This window comes from Cervus canadensis, chromosome 28 (assembly GCF_019320065.1).
Source record: "Cervus canadensis isolate Bull #8, Minnesota chromosome 28, ASM1932006v1, whole genome shotgun sequence".
Lineage (NCBI taxonomy): Eukaryota > Metazoa > Chordata > Mammalia > Artiodactyla > Cervidae > Cervus > Cervus canadensis.
In genome coordinates this window covers 19,857,067-19,871,009 of record NC_057413.1, presented here as the reverse complement: position 1 = coordinate 19,871,009, position 13,943 = coordinate 19,857,067, and the positions used below count along the sequence as shown (strand labels likewise).

At 43.1% G+C, this 13,943-nt stretch overlaps 1 protein-coding gene and 1 pseudogene across 4 annotated transcripts in view; both read right to left on the bottom strand.

The window, feature by feature from the left end:
* LOC122429942 overlaps positions 1–381 on the bottom strand; it is a 7,897-nt pseudogene extending 7,516 nt beyond the window's left edge.
* The window catches only part of LOC122429593 (BOLA class I histocompatibility antigen, alpha chain BL3-7-like), a 425,948-nt gene that overhangs the window by 123,609 nt on the left and 288,396 nt on the right, over positions 1–13,943 (bottom strand). The gene's annotated exons all lie outside the window — the stretch shown is intronic.

Here is a 13,943-nt window from a genome sequence, read left to right as displayed (position 1 = left end):
AGCACTGAACTGAACTGAAGAGAGGGAAGAGGAGTACTGGACAGAGGTGGACATATGGGGGATTGGACACGTAAGTTTACACATCTATGTATCACAGGGTCAACTTCTGTCAGGGGCTCACCTTATATTTGTTACTTACAGTGGACTTCACTAGCATCCAAATGAGATTAAATACAAAAAGCAAATCAATGTACTTTAAAGAAATCCTCTAAATTTGTAACAGATGTTCTGACAAGGCTAACTTGGAAGGATGTTTGAATGGAGCTGGTTTGTCATAAGCAGCTGCACACCGCCCTCTGGTGGCCTTGTGAGAAATGGCATGAGTGGGCAGGGCTCCTTGGCTTTGTCAGTAAAAGAGCCAACACTCACATTCGCCACCATCACAGTCCTGCTGTTAGAGCAAACCCAGCTCTGTGAGTCAGTGTTTTGGCGGTGCCTTCTAGAGGAAATCACTATCTTGACTAGGACACAAGAGGCCACTTCGCTAGTGTGGTATTTCAGGGAGTGTTGACTGAGCCCCTGAGTCAGGCGCTGGGTCCCCAAGGGAGACTAGACAAGAGGTCGCTGCCTCAGGGGACCTGCAGGGAGAGGTTGGGGACGTGCTGGGTTCACTTGTCTACACCCCAGCTCTGAGTGTCTGTTGTGGAGAAGTCAGTCTATCCAAGCAGAGCAGTTTGTGGCACTTTTCTCTTTATATTAACAATAAAACAGTTTGAAACCTTGAAAACTTTCACTCAACTTATCTGTGTGATTTCATCTAAATTCATATAGCTTTCCAAAATATGGGATGAATTCATCTTCCTGATATCTTTTTCACTTAATATGATGAGTAATTATTCCATTGATAACTTTAGAATGTATGGATTTAATGAATTCAATATCAATATTCCTTATGCCACCTTGTACTTATAGGCCCTGCTTCTAAGCTCCAGTTCCAGCTTCCCCCACTGGTATCCTGTTCTTCTCTGCAAGTGGAGTCCGAATCCTATCATCTCCAGGCACCTTCCAATCTAGAATCACTCTGTGAACTTCCAGAAGACGTTTTCTTCATCCTTTCTCCTGGGATGGCAGGCACTTCCCAACAGGTCTTCTGTGCTGTGGATTCAGAGTTTCTCCCAGAGCAAGATGCTGCTCAGTCAAGTCTCAGGCTGCTGTTCCCACAGAGCTTGGCATGTGGTAAAGAGTCAATAAATATTTGAAAATGAAATAAATTGAAATGAGCACTCACTGTTGCTGATAACTTTAGCTGTTCTCCCCTCTTGGGAGGGGACTTCCCAGCCTCTCTGTGGTCACAGGAACATGCTGCTGCTAATGGAGCGGAGAGGACCTGGTGTGCGTCCTTTCAGACCTGGCCCGTCCCTACTCCCCACAGGCGCTTCTCCAGGTTCTCGCTCCTTCTGCTGATGGAGGCAGATGGGGATTAACGTCCAAAACACCTGGGAATCCGAGAAGCAGGAGGGGCTCAAGGGGCGCATGCTTGTCCCCAGCACAGGTTTGGGGGTGGACTCCAGGTGTCCTCTGGGGGTGTCTCTAGATTATTCAAAGAATAATGCGTTCACCATCGCCTTTGTGCTGCTCCCCCACAGGGAGTGTCACAGAGTTGGGGAACCATTCAGTCTCCAGCTTCCCTTTCCTCAGGGTGGGGGGCTTCCAGCAGGTCAGCAGTTACAGAAGATACTTTAAAACGTGGATTTAAGGATGATGAAATCAGGAGGGAAAAGACTTTTATTCATTTATTTTTGAAATTTGTTTTACTGAAGTATGGTCGATTTACATTGTTGTGTTAATTTGTGCTGTACAGTAGTGTGGCTGAGTTATAGATATATATATTTTTTTTCATATTCTTTTCCATTATGGTTTATGAAGGAAAGATAAGAATTTTTAATATGTCAACTAGGATGTTTTAAAGAAAACTTACCTTTTTTTCCTGCAAGTAAAATTGTCGTGAAAATAATTACTAATGAAGTTTGCTGCCGTAATCTCTGTTATTGCTAAGGTTTACCTCAAAGCAAATGTCCATGTAGTGAACAGTCAAAGTATCTCAGTGACCTCAGGGGTTCCAGAGACCACACTCTGAGAACTGCGGTTCTGAGTAAACCAGGTTGTCTCCCAATTGATCCCTGTCTTTCCCTCCTCTTTGTTTTGGAGATCTTCTCCTTGAACTGGACTCCCTGCCTCCTTAAACTTAGTGGAAGGCCTTCTTCTGGGCTCCTCTCCAAGAGAACTGCCCCCCTAGCAACTGATACCACAGAGTGTCCTCGGTCTGGGAAAGGGCATCGGGGGACAGGTGTTTCCCCTTTGGAACTGGGGACAGTTTGTTCCTAAAGGCACTGCACACACTTACGACCTGGTTTGGTTTTGTTACACACCAGCTTGATATGTGTTCATATCCTGGACAGAAATCTGACATAGTGTCTAAAGAAATAATAGTGACTCTTTCACCTCCCATGGTCTAATGCATCTGACGTAGATGCATCTGACTTAGGTCCACAAAGCATGAAGGGCAGGCCTGTTTTCCAACAGAATGTTCTGTGATGAAGGAATTGTTCTATATCTGTGCTGTCTAGTCAGGGAGACAATGGCTACATGTGGCTATTTCAGCACCTCAAACTAACTGTTGTGATGAGTACTTTTTATTTTATTTAATGAATTAATTGTTCAAATATTTTTATTTTTGTTGAAGTCTAGTTGATTTACAATGTTGTGTTAGTTTCTGCTGTATAGCAAAGTGACTAAGTTATACACATTTATAGGTTCTTCTTTATATCCTTTTCCATTATGATTTATTCCAGGATGTTGAATACGGTTACCTGTGCTATCATTGTTTATCCATTCTATTTTTTAAAAAATATTTATTTATTTACTTGGCTGTGTTGGGTCTTAGTTGCAACACACAGGATGTTCACTGCATCACGAGGGATCTTTTTCACCGTGGCATGTAGGTTCGGTTGCCCCAAGGCATATGGGATCTTATTGCCCTGCCCAGAGATTGAATCCTTTTGCCCTGCATTGGGAGACAGATTCTTAACCACTGGATCACCAGGGAAGTCCCCTGTTCATCCATTCTTTTTATAATAGTTTGCATCTAACTAACTCCCAACCCCCAGGCCATCCTTCCCCCAGCCCCCTCCCCCAGACCCCTCCCTCTTGGCAACCACAAGTCTGTTCTCTGTATCTGTGAGTCTGTGTCTATTTTAATTTTATTTCATTCAAATAGCCATATATGACTAGTCACCAGCATATCAGACAGTGCATGTCTAGAATGTCCTTAACTTTCAGCTTCTTCCTCCCAAAAGTTATTGTGTGACTCATAGATTGATGCATATTTAAATACAGTCTTTGGTAGCTCAGAAGGTAAAGCATCTGCCTACAGTACAGAGCTGGGTTCCATCCCTGGGTCAGGAAGATCCTCTGGAGAAGGAAGTGGCAACCCACTCCAGTATTCATGCCTGGAAAATCCCATGGACCAAGGAGCCTGGTGGGCTAGAGTCCATGGGGTCACAAAGAGTCGGACACGACTAATGCAACTTCACTTTCACTTTCTATGAATATAGTGGGTTTGACTATTTAAGGTACAGCCTTAAAATTTAGCATGCACAGAAAGCTTCATTAATATGTGTTTTAGCAACTAGAATGTTAAGCAGACATTAAGCAGACCATGGTATATCACCTTTAGGTTATAAGTGTTCAAAAGTGCCCATCACTGGAGCTAATTCTTGTCTCTATTATACTGAGCTCTTGGTGGCTTCCTTAACCTGGTAAGCCAAGTAGACACAGAAGTGTTCACTCAACCCAAGAGAAAGTATTTGTTGAACACAACATCAATCACTTTGTAGGATGTGTACATACTTATAAAATTATGAAGCAGAACATGTAACCTAAGAATCCACCACCTTAAAATTCTTTTTAAGAAACATAATTTTATTTGCTTATTTTTGGCCATGCTGTCTAGTTGTGGCACACAGCTGCTCGTTGCAGGGATTTCTTTAACTGGAAAGAACGGGTTCTATGGTATTCTGTCTGAGATGGACACCACTGAATCAACGGACCACAGCATAGCACATTCCTCTGCAGACTGGACCACGGTTTGTGGACATTTGAGGGTATTCCCAGTGTTTGGCTACTACAAATAAAGCAACTAAGAACATTCTTATATATGGTTTTCAGGGACATATATCTTCAATTTTCTTTTTTCTTTTTTTTTTAATCTTCATTTTTCTTGAGTAAATACCAAGGAAAATAAATTTTGGTCATGAAGTCTTTGGTGTTTTATTTTCTTTGAAGATCCATAACTTCATTTCCAAAGTAATTGTTTTATATTCCTACAGACAATGGATAAGTGTTCAGGTTATTTCCCATTTTTGCCAACATTTACAGTTATTAATCTTTTTACTTTTAGCTTTTCTGATAGGTGTGTGGTGGTACTTTAGTCGCTAAGTTGTGTCTGACTCTTGTGACCCTGTGGACTGTAGGCTGCCAGGCTCCTCTGTCTATGGGATTCTCCAGGCAAAAATACTGAAGTAGGTTGCCGTTTCCTCCTCCAGGGGATCTTCCCAATCCAGGGATGGAACTCTTGTTTCCTGTGTCTCCTGCATTGGCAGGCAGATTCTTTACCACTGAGCCACCTGGGGAATGCTATGAATGTGCTACAATTTATCTCTCTTTTTACTTTTCATTGACTTTTCCTTTGTTTTTTATCGCAGACCTGCTGCCTGCAGTGAACTTTCGTCTCCTTGGTCCCTATGTGTCACGCTAGAATATGTCTGTAGGAGTGGAATTATTGCACATCTTTACCATGAGATGCCAAACTGTTCTCCAGAGTGATTGTATGAGTTTATATTTATGATCCAACTCCCCACCCCCACCCCAGGCACCCTTAAAGCTCTGACATACTGTTCTAGCTTTCTTCTTACCACACTGGCTGTTCCTTCTCAATCTCCTTTGCTGGCTCCTTTTGCTGTAAATTTTGGCATGTTTCAGAGCTTTACCTGGGCTTCTTATTCTGTTCCTACTAACTTCCTAATTGCTCTAGTTCTATCCAGTCCCAGGGTTTTAAATATCATCTATACACAGATGGCTTCCACATATGTATGCCTGCATATTTCCATGGGCTTCCCAGGTGTTCAGGGGTAAAGAATCCACCTGCCAATGCAGGAGATGCAGGAGACCAGTGTTTGATCCCTGGCTCCGGAAGATCCTCTGGAGGAGGAAATGGTAACGCAGTCCAGTATTCTTGCCTGGGAAATTCCATGGACAGAGGAGCCCAGCCGGCTATAGTTCAAGGGGTCACAAAGAATTGGACTCAACTAAGCACACACACACGCGCGCGCGCACACACACACACACACATATTCTCATAGTTTAATAAATAACCATACCAAAACAGGTACTCAAATATATTACAGATGGGATTGTAAACTTGTAGTGTTTTCTCAAAGGGCATACGACAATCTCGGTCCAAGTTTTTAAAACGCATACACCCAGCAGAACCACTTCCAGGAGTATATCCAAACACCAACTGGCATATCCGCAAAATGACTGTATTCAAAATTATATGTTGTTGTATTCACTTCAAAAGAAAAAAAATCCAGATGCCTACAAGTAAGGAACTGGTTAAGAAACACTGCATATCTAGAAATAAAGTACCTTAAGAAATTTTTTAAAAAATAAAAGGACTTTCTTGGCGATCCAGGAGTTAAGACTCTCTGCTTCCATTGCAGGGGTTATTAGTTGGATCTTTGGTCGGGGAACTAAGATCCCACTTGCTCCTGGTGCAGCCCAAAACAAACAAACAAAAAAGAACAAAAACGAAAAATGAAGACATAGGAAGCTCTTGATATGTATCTTCATGGTATCTTGTTAAACGTAAAAAAGCACGTTTGCAGGAAAGCATATATTAAGTCTTATATGAAGGGGAAAAGAATATATATGTATAGAATTCTGTTTGCTTGCATATGCATGAAATGTCTTTGGAGGAATAAACAAGAAATTCCTATCAGTGGTTGCCTGTTAGGGATGGGACAAGAGTGAGAGAGACTCCTAGCCTTTTTGATGCATTTGAAATTTGAACCAAATCAAAATATAAAGTAAAAGATAATTCCAAAGGAGAAAAATGGAACTGAAAAAACTTAAAAATAACTTGAAGAGTTTTTACCTTCATTAAGGTTTTTAATGTCTAAAAATTATATCATTCTCTGATAATCATTTCATAACGTATGTAAGTCGAATCAGCATGCCTATATCTTAATGTGTACAGTACTGCTGTATGTCAATTATATCTCAATAAAACTGGAAGAAAAATAGATTAAGGTATGAAAATAGATCTATTATTCTTTGAATTATTACATAATTCCTTGAATTATTACTACCATTTTAATTGAGTATGTTGTTTTCCTTTTAGTTGCATTTTCTTTCTTTACATATCTGTCTTTCATTCATTAAAAGATAAAATAAGGGCGTGATTAATCAACAAATGAAAGTTGTTTGGTCAAGGAAATTGGCTATTTTATTATTTTGGCCTAGCTGTGTTACTTGTGGCACCTTAGTTCCCAGACCAGAGATGCTAACCAGCCCACAGCAGTGAAAGAGCCAAGTCTTAAAAACTGCTGAAAGTGAAAGCGATAGTCGCTCAATCGTGTCCAACTCTTTGCGACCCCAAGGACTGTAGCCTACCAGGCTCCTCTGTCCATAGAATTCTCCAGGTGAGAATACTGGAGTGGGTAGCCACATCTGACCCAAGTATCAAACGTGAGTCTCCTGCATTGTGGGCAGATTATTTACCATCTGAATCACCAGCGAAGCCCCTTAACCACTGGACTGCCAGGCAATTCCCACTTTAAAAAATTATTATTTTTTAATAGTATTTGACAAATTTTTGATTTAAGCAGAAAAGCCCAATCTAGGAGTTTGCCGGGTGGCTCAGTGATAAAGAATCCTCCTGCCAAGGTAGGAGACCCCGGTTCAATCCCTGGGTTAGGAAGATCCCCTGGAGGAGGAAATGGCAACCCAATCCAGTATTCTTGCTGGGAAATCCCATAGACAGAGGAACCTGGCAGCCTGGGGTCACAAAGAGTGGGTCGTGACTGAGCATGCTCGCCCAGCCTACAAAGCATTCTTTTGGTGTTTGGACCAACACCTGTAGTTTCAGCAATCTCAGGTCGCCCTCTAGCGTCCATGTCAAAGTCTCAAAAATTAGATATCGCTGGTGTTTCTCTTGTGTGCTTAGTCGCTCAGTCAAGTCCAACTCTTTGTGACCCATGGACTGTAGCCTGCCAGGCTCCTCTGTTCATGGGGGATTCTCCAGGCAAGAATACTGGAGTGGGTTTCCATGTCCTTCTTCAGGGGATCTTCCCAACCCAGGGGTCAAACCTAGGTCTCCCGCATTGCAGGTAGGCAGATTCTTTACCATCGGAGCCATCAGGGAAGCCCAAAAGGATGTGGACTCAACCAGGATTTGAACCCAGGACCTCTCACACCCAAACCAAGAGTCACACTCCTACACCAACGAGCCTCTTTGGTGTTTCTCCTAGGACACCTGACTGAAGCCATTTGCCAACACTTTCAGGGCCCTCATTATTAGCCCATTCTGTTAACCTGTAAGTTTGTCCATGTCTGTCACCTTATGTTTCCCTGTCTGGATCAGAAAGTGTGATCAGAGCTCCTCTGTCATCAGAGGCCCAAACATTTGAGGTAGAGTGAGAGGAAGGCCTGGAGGTCAGTGTCCTGAGGGGTGAGGAAGGACCTGAGGGGGCAGGAGCCAGTCTGTGGAGCTGCAGCAGCCCCAGGTGATGAGTGTGGAGCTCTGCTTCCAGGGCACCCTCTCTGACCTCAATGTCAGGTCCCTTCCTGGCTGTCTGCCGCTCCTGTGACCACAAGGCAATCAAACACTGGGTCACTGGGGTAGGCATGTGGTGTCACGGTGGGTCAGGTGTGGTCTGGTTTATTCTATACCTCATAGTTACCTTCTGATATTAGAAACCAAACTAGACTCACAAACCTTTGCTCTTCCTGCAAGAAAATGGTTCTAGTGTAGTTCTCAAAGTGCAGACCCAAAACAGGCTACACTGGCATCACCTGGGATGCAGTTTTCAGGACCTACCCCAGACCTTCTGATGAGAACTCCAGGGATGGGGGCCCAGGGCTTTGCATTTTAACAATCCCTCCAGCAGAATTTTCCTGTTCAAATCAAGCCCCGCCCTGCCCACTCCTCATCTCAGTATTTAGTAACTGTGATTCCTGAGCAGTCAGATGTTGGGGGCATTCTTTCTTGCCAGGAAAGAAACTGGCAAAGCTCCCCAGTCAGCTTAGTCTGAGTCGTGTCCTGGCCTAGGCAAAGGAATGCATGTCCTGGATTATGAGTCGTGTTCATTAGTCCTGTGTGTCCATTGGGTTCCTACTTATACTCAAAATGCAGCTCATATATGCTGTCTCTTTCATAAGGTTTTTTAACTCCTTGCTCAAAGCTGCCAGGCTACATATATGTCCACAAGGCACCTGCGCAGGTTGCACTTACCATTTGTGTGAAAACTTCCTTACTCATATCACCCTGAGCAAGACTGAGCCAACCCTGAGTGCCAGGAGAGTGTGGGTCCATCAGCCCCAGTTCCTCCTAAAAGCAGAGGCCATCACATAGTAGATATTTAGTACATGTCTGCCAAATGAATGGTCTATAATGGAGAAGGAATTGAAACTCGAAACTATAAGCCAAGAATGGCTGGCAGATTTTCCAAGTCCTTCTGTTGGAACACAGAGCTCACTGAGGTTTGCTTTTGGAATCTTCTCACCTGTCTTCCCCTTCCCAAAGCCCATCTAGTAAAACATCAACTTTCAGGACTGCCTTCCAGATCAGCCAAGTCCAAATCCCCAAATAAGTTCTGTCCTGGATCCACATGCTCAACTACAACCCTAAGGGTAATTTCACTGAATTTAGATTACCAACTGGGATGAGTCATGGGGTGGGGTGGGGGTAGGGGGATGTGGGTTGGCCTTCATATTAGGGAAGCTATCTGCATTTTTAAAAAAAAGCATACTTGACCTGGAAGGGAGAGAAAACATAGTTTTAGTATGTGCAGGAGTCTTCAGGTGAAAACCTGCAGACACCTCCAAGAACGCTAGGACCCACACTCCACGGCTGAACGACTCACTCATCTGTCACTCAGGTGGTGCCTAGGTGGGCTTCCCAGGAAGTCCAGAGTCATCTAAGTTTCAAGGCCAACATTTTCTGGGAATCCAGGCTACACATTTAGTGTAACAGGGACTCAGATTCTCAAGCTGTGAAAATGAAAGAATCCATTCTACGCTCTCAGGTGTGGTGAGATTAAAATTATGTAATAATCAGTAATCAATAATTGATGGTAAGATCTTATGAGTGAGTGAAAGTCTCTCAGTCATGTCCAACACTTTGGGACCCCATGGACTATAGCCCCCCAGGCTCCTCTGTCCATAGAATTCTTCAGGCAAGAATACTGGAGTGGTTTGTGCCGTTTCCTTCTCCAGAGGATCGTCCTGACACAGAGATCAAACCCAGGTCTCCTGCATTGTAGGCAGATTCTTTACCATCTGAGCCACCAGGGAAGCCCAATAATAGATGGCATTCTTAGTGTTGCCTTCATTGCTCAGCAGACTCCCAAATCCAAGAATGGATCACAGATTGTGGAGAAAGAGTTCAATTCTTTCCCCTGGAGGACCATCGGTAGGGATTTCTGCCTCATGATGTTGGAGGAGAGATGTTTCAAGGTGAGTTGGGAAAGGAGACTTGAGTTTTTTCATTAAAACTTTATTTTGCATGTTTTAATACATCATAATAACTATTTTATCCCATTAAAAAGTCAGGGGCTTCCTTAGTGGCTCAGTGGTAAAGAATCTGCCTGCTGATGCAGGAGACAGGGGTTTGGTCTCTAATCCAGGAAGATCCCACATGTCTTGGAGCAACTAAGCCCATGCACCACAGCTATTGAGCCTGTGCTCTAGAGCCCAGGAGCCGAAATGACTGAGCACCTGTGCCACAACCACCGAAGCCTGCTCGCCCTGGAGCCCGTGCTCCGCAATAAGCGAAGCCACCACGAGGAGGAGCCCGTGCACCAAGGGAGAGAGAAGCCCCAGCTCGCTGCAACTAGAGAACGCCCGTTGAGCAATGAAGACCCAGCAGAGACAAAAGTAATTGGCCAACTAACTAACTAATTAAATTTAAAAAGTAAACCTTGCGCAATCACAAACAATATATAAAAATATATAAAAGCAGAAAGATGCGAAACCATCTAATGTCTCCATGGGGAGGAACATGAGCTCTTTGGCAGATCGTCACTTCTTAGCTACGCTCAATTGCACAGACTGCTTCCCATGTATTTGCATGTCTATACAGGACTGCATAGCTGTAGTTATACATTATGAATTTTTTTTCATTATGAATTATTTTGCATCTTGTTTTTGAAAACTTCATTATAATCAATAAATAAGTTTATATATTATAAACTCCCCTTAAAAACTGCTCTTACTAGCTGTATACTATTAAAAAAAATATACCTACTCTTCTATATCTTTTTTCTACCTTTACAAATAAAGTTTGATTAACATTCTTTTTTTAATTTTATTTTTTATTTTTGGTTGCCCTCATGGCTTGCAGGATCTCAGTTCCCCAACCAGGGACTGAACTCAGGACACAGCAGTGAGAGTGCTTAGTCTTCACCACTGGACCACCATGGAATTCCTTGATTAATATTCTTATCCTGAGATTGTTCCTCTGTGGTCTAGTTGGGATTCAAAGCTTTCACTGCAGAGGCCCAGGTTCAATCCCTGGTTGGGGAACTGAGATACTGCCAAGCCACCTGGCAAGGCCAAAATTTTTAAAAAATAAAATGTGCATACCTGAACATTATTCTGTATTTTATTTTAAAATGATGGATTTCTTGAATAAAAATCACTGGGTCAAAGAACATGAACTTTTTTTTTTTTTGGGGTGCATCAGGTCTCAGTTGTGGCAGGATCTTTTGTTGTGGCCCACTGACTCTCTAGGTGTGGGTGGGTCCAGGAGTTCTAAGGCTCATAGTTGCGGTGCACTGGCTTAACTGTGCCTGCATATGGGATCCTACTTCCTGGGCCAGGGACTGAACAGGGGTCTCCTGGATTACAAGGTAGAATCTTAACTGCTGGATCACCAGGTAAGTTTTGCATGAATATTTTTAAGGCTTGCCATACATGTTTTCGGGGCTTCCCAGGCGGTTCAGTGAGTAAAGAATCTACCTGCAATGCAGGAGACACAGGAGATGCAGGTTCAATCCTGGATCAGGAAGATCCCCTGGAGGAGGGCGTGGCAACCCACTCCAGTGTTCTTGCCTGGAGAATCCCATGGACAGAGAAGCCTGGCAGGCAACAGTCAATAGGGTCAAAAAGAGTCAGACACAACTAAAGCGACTGAGCACACGGGCGGCCTACATGTTTTCAAATTGCTTTTTGAAAGCACTCTGCCAGCTTGCAGTCAACCCATATTTATTGAACCCCTACTATGTACCGGGACTGTTCTAGATTTGAGAGATACAAGTGGTGACAAATAGTCAAAGTTCCTGGTGTTTTTTTTTTTTTTAATAATAATTTTTAAAACTGTGCAGGTTTAAGGACCAATGGCAGAATAGAATTCTGTGATTGGTAACATGTTGATGAACACCTTGATGTAGGACCCTGAGGATTTGGGATAATCAATATCGGGACCTGCTTACTACATGATACCAATAGTGAAAACCCACATCAATCACAACTATATTCCATATAATTCTTGTTAACGAGTTAATGGGAACAGATTCTTCTTAGTTTCATCATGGGATCAACATTTCTTCACAGACTCAATTTTCATTCATTACCCTTCCAGCTCCATGGCACTTTACCCAAGCTTTCTGTGTCTCATCATTTCTGTATTTGTGTAGCCTTTCTCTCTCAGGTGTGGTTGTGCCCTGCTGTAACCCACATGACACTTACCTTTTGAGTGTGTTTTTCTGCTCTGTCCTTCTCAGCAGGATACAGATTTTTTTCATTTTCAATCTTCTCTGCTGTACCCCACCTGTCATGTTAGTTCACCCTGACAGATTATGCTTGCTTACCCTGACATACCATGCGTGGCATGCCCTGTTTTGCCCTGCATTATTCCAACTTGCTCAGCTTTTCCTTCTCTGAGGCATCTCTCCCATACCTTATATTTTCCTTCTCTTCCTGAATTGTACCTTTACCGAAAGTTTACCCTTCCCTGGTCAGCCCGCCCCTCTTGGCCTGTCTCAAATCTTTCTTACTATACTGTTTGGCTTGAACCTACCCTACATTTTCCAGTGTGTACTACTGTAACCAAGTCCAAGCTCTCTCTGCTCATCACACAATAGGCCAATAAATCCAAGAGACAAGGTGTTAAGGCAAGGAATCCAACTTTATTTGGACAGCCAACTGACTAAGAAGATGGCAGACTAATGTCTCTAACTAAGCATCTTGTTGAAGCCTGGATGCCAGTTTCTTTTATGGATCAGAGATGGGGTTGCTGTGAGGAAACAGAGTAAAAAGACTACTTAATTCTTGCAAATATCTCTTAGAATGACAAGACTCAGGCAGGGGATGGTTGTTAGTTTTACTTCCTTACAGCCATTTCAGAGGTGGTATGAAATGGACTATCTCCTGCCCTATCAATAAACAAAGATGCCACAGCTCTCCATGATTCCTGCTCCCCCACCCCGCCCCCTGACCCACGTGAACTTCTGAGCCACTCCGGTAAGCACCAGACAAGTGGTGTCATTTCCCACACAAAAAACCCAAGAATGTCACAGTCCCTCACAGGTGGGGACGCTCAGGTTGTCTCCCTGTGATGTAAACAAAGGCACTTTAGTCTAAGGGTCAGGAGGAGGAGAGACAGGGTTCCCTGAGGCAGGCTACTGTATATGCCTGTATTAACAGCAATGCAGGAAACCTGGGTTGGGAAGATTCCCTGGAGGAGGGCATGGCAACCCACTCTAGTATTCTTGCCTGGAGAATCCCCATGGACAGAGGAGCCTAGCTGGCTACAGTCCATCAGTCAAAAAGAGTGGGACACAACTGAGCAACTAAGCCCAGCACATATTCATTTATTGTTGTGCTGGGTCCAACAACACAAGAAAAGACTCTAGACATGGACATCACCAGATGGTCAACACCGAAATCAGATTAATTATACTCTTTGCAGCCAAAGATAGAGAAGCTCTATAAAGTCAGCAAAAAACAAGACTGGGAGCTGACTGTGGCTCAGATCATGAACTCCTTATTGCCAAATTCAGACTTAAATTGAAGAATTTGGGGAAAACCACTAGACCATTCAGGTATGACCTAAATCAAATCCCTTATGATTATACAGTGGAGATTAGAAATAGATTTAAGGAGCTAGATTTAATAGACAGAGTGCCTGATGAACTATGGATGGAGGTTCGTGACTTTGTACAGGAGACAGGGATCAAGACCATCCCCAAGCAAAAGAAATGCAAAAAAGCAAAATAGCTGTCTGAGGAGATCTTACAAATAGCTGTGAAAAGAAGAGAAGCAAAAAGCAAAGGAGAAAAGGAAAGATATACCCATTTGAATGCAGAGTTCCAAAGAATAGCAAGGAGAGATAAGAAAGCCTTCCTCAGTGATCAGTGCAAAGAAATAGAGGAAAATAATAGAATGGGAAAGACTACAGTTCTCTTCAAGAAAATTAGAGATACCAAGGGAACATTTCATGCAAAGATGGGCTCAATAAAGGACAGAAATGGTATGGCCCTAACAGTAGCAGAAGATATTAGGAAGAGGTGGCAAGAATACACAGTTGAACTGTACAAAAAGATCTTCATGACCCAGATAATCACGATGGTGTGATCACTCACCTAGAGCCAGACATCCTGGAATGTGAAGTCAAGTGGGCCTTAGGAAGCATCACTTCAAACAAAGCTAGTGGAGGTGATGGA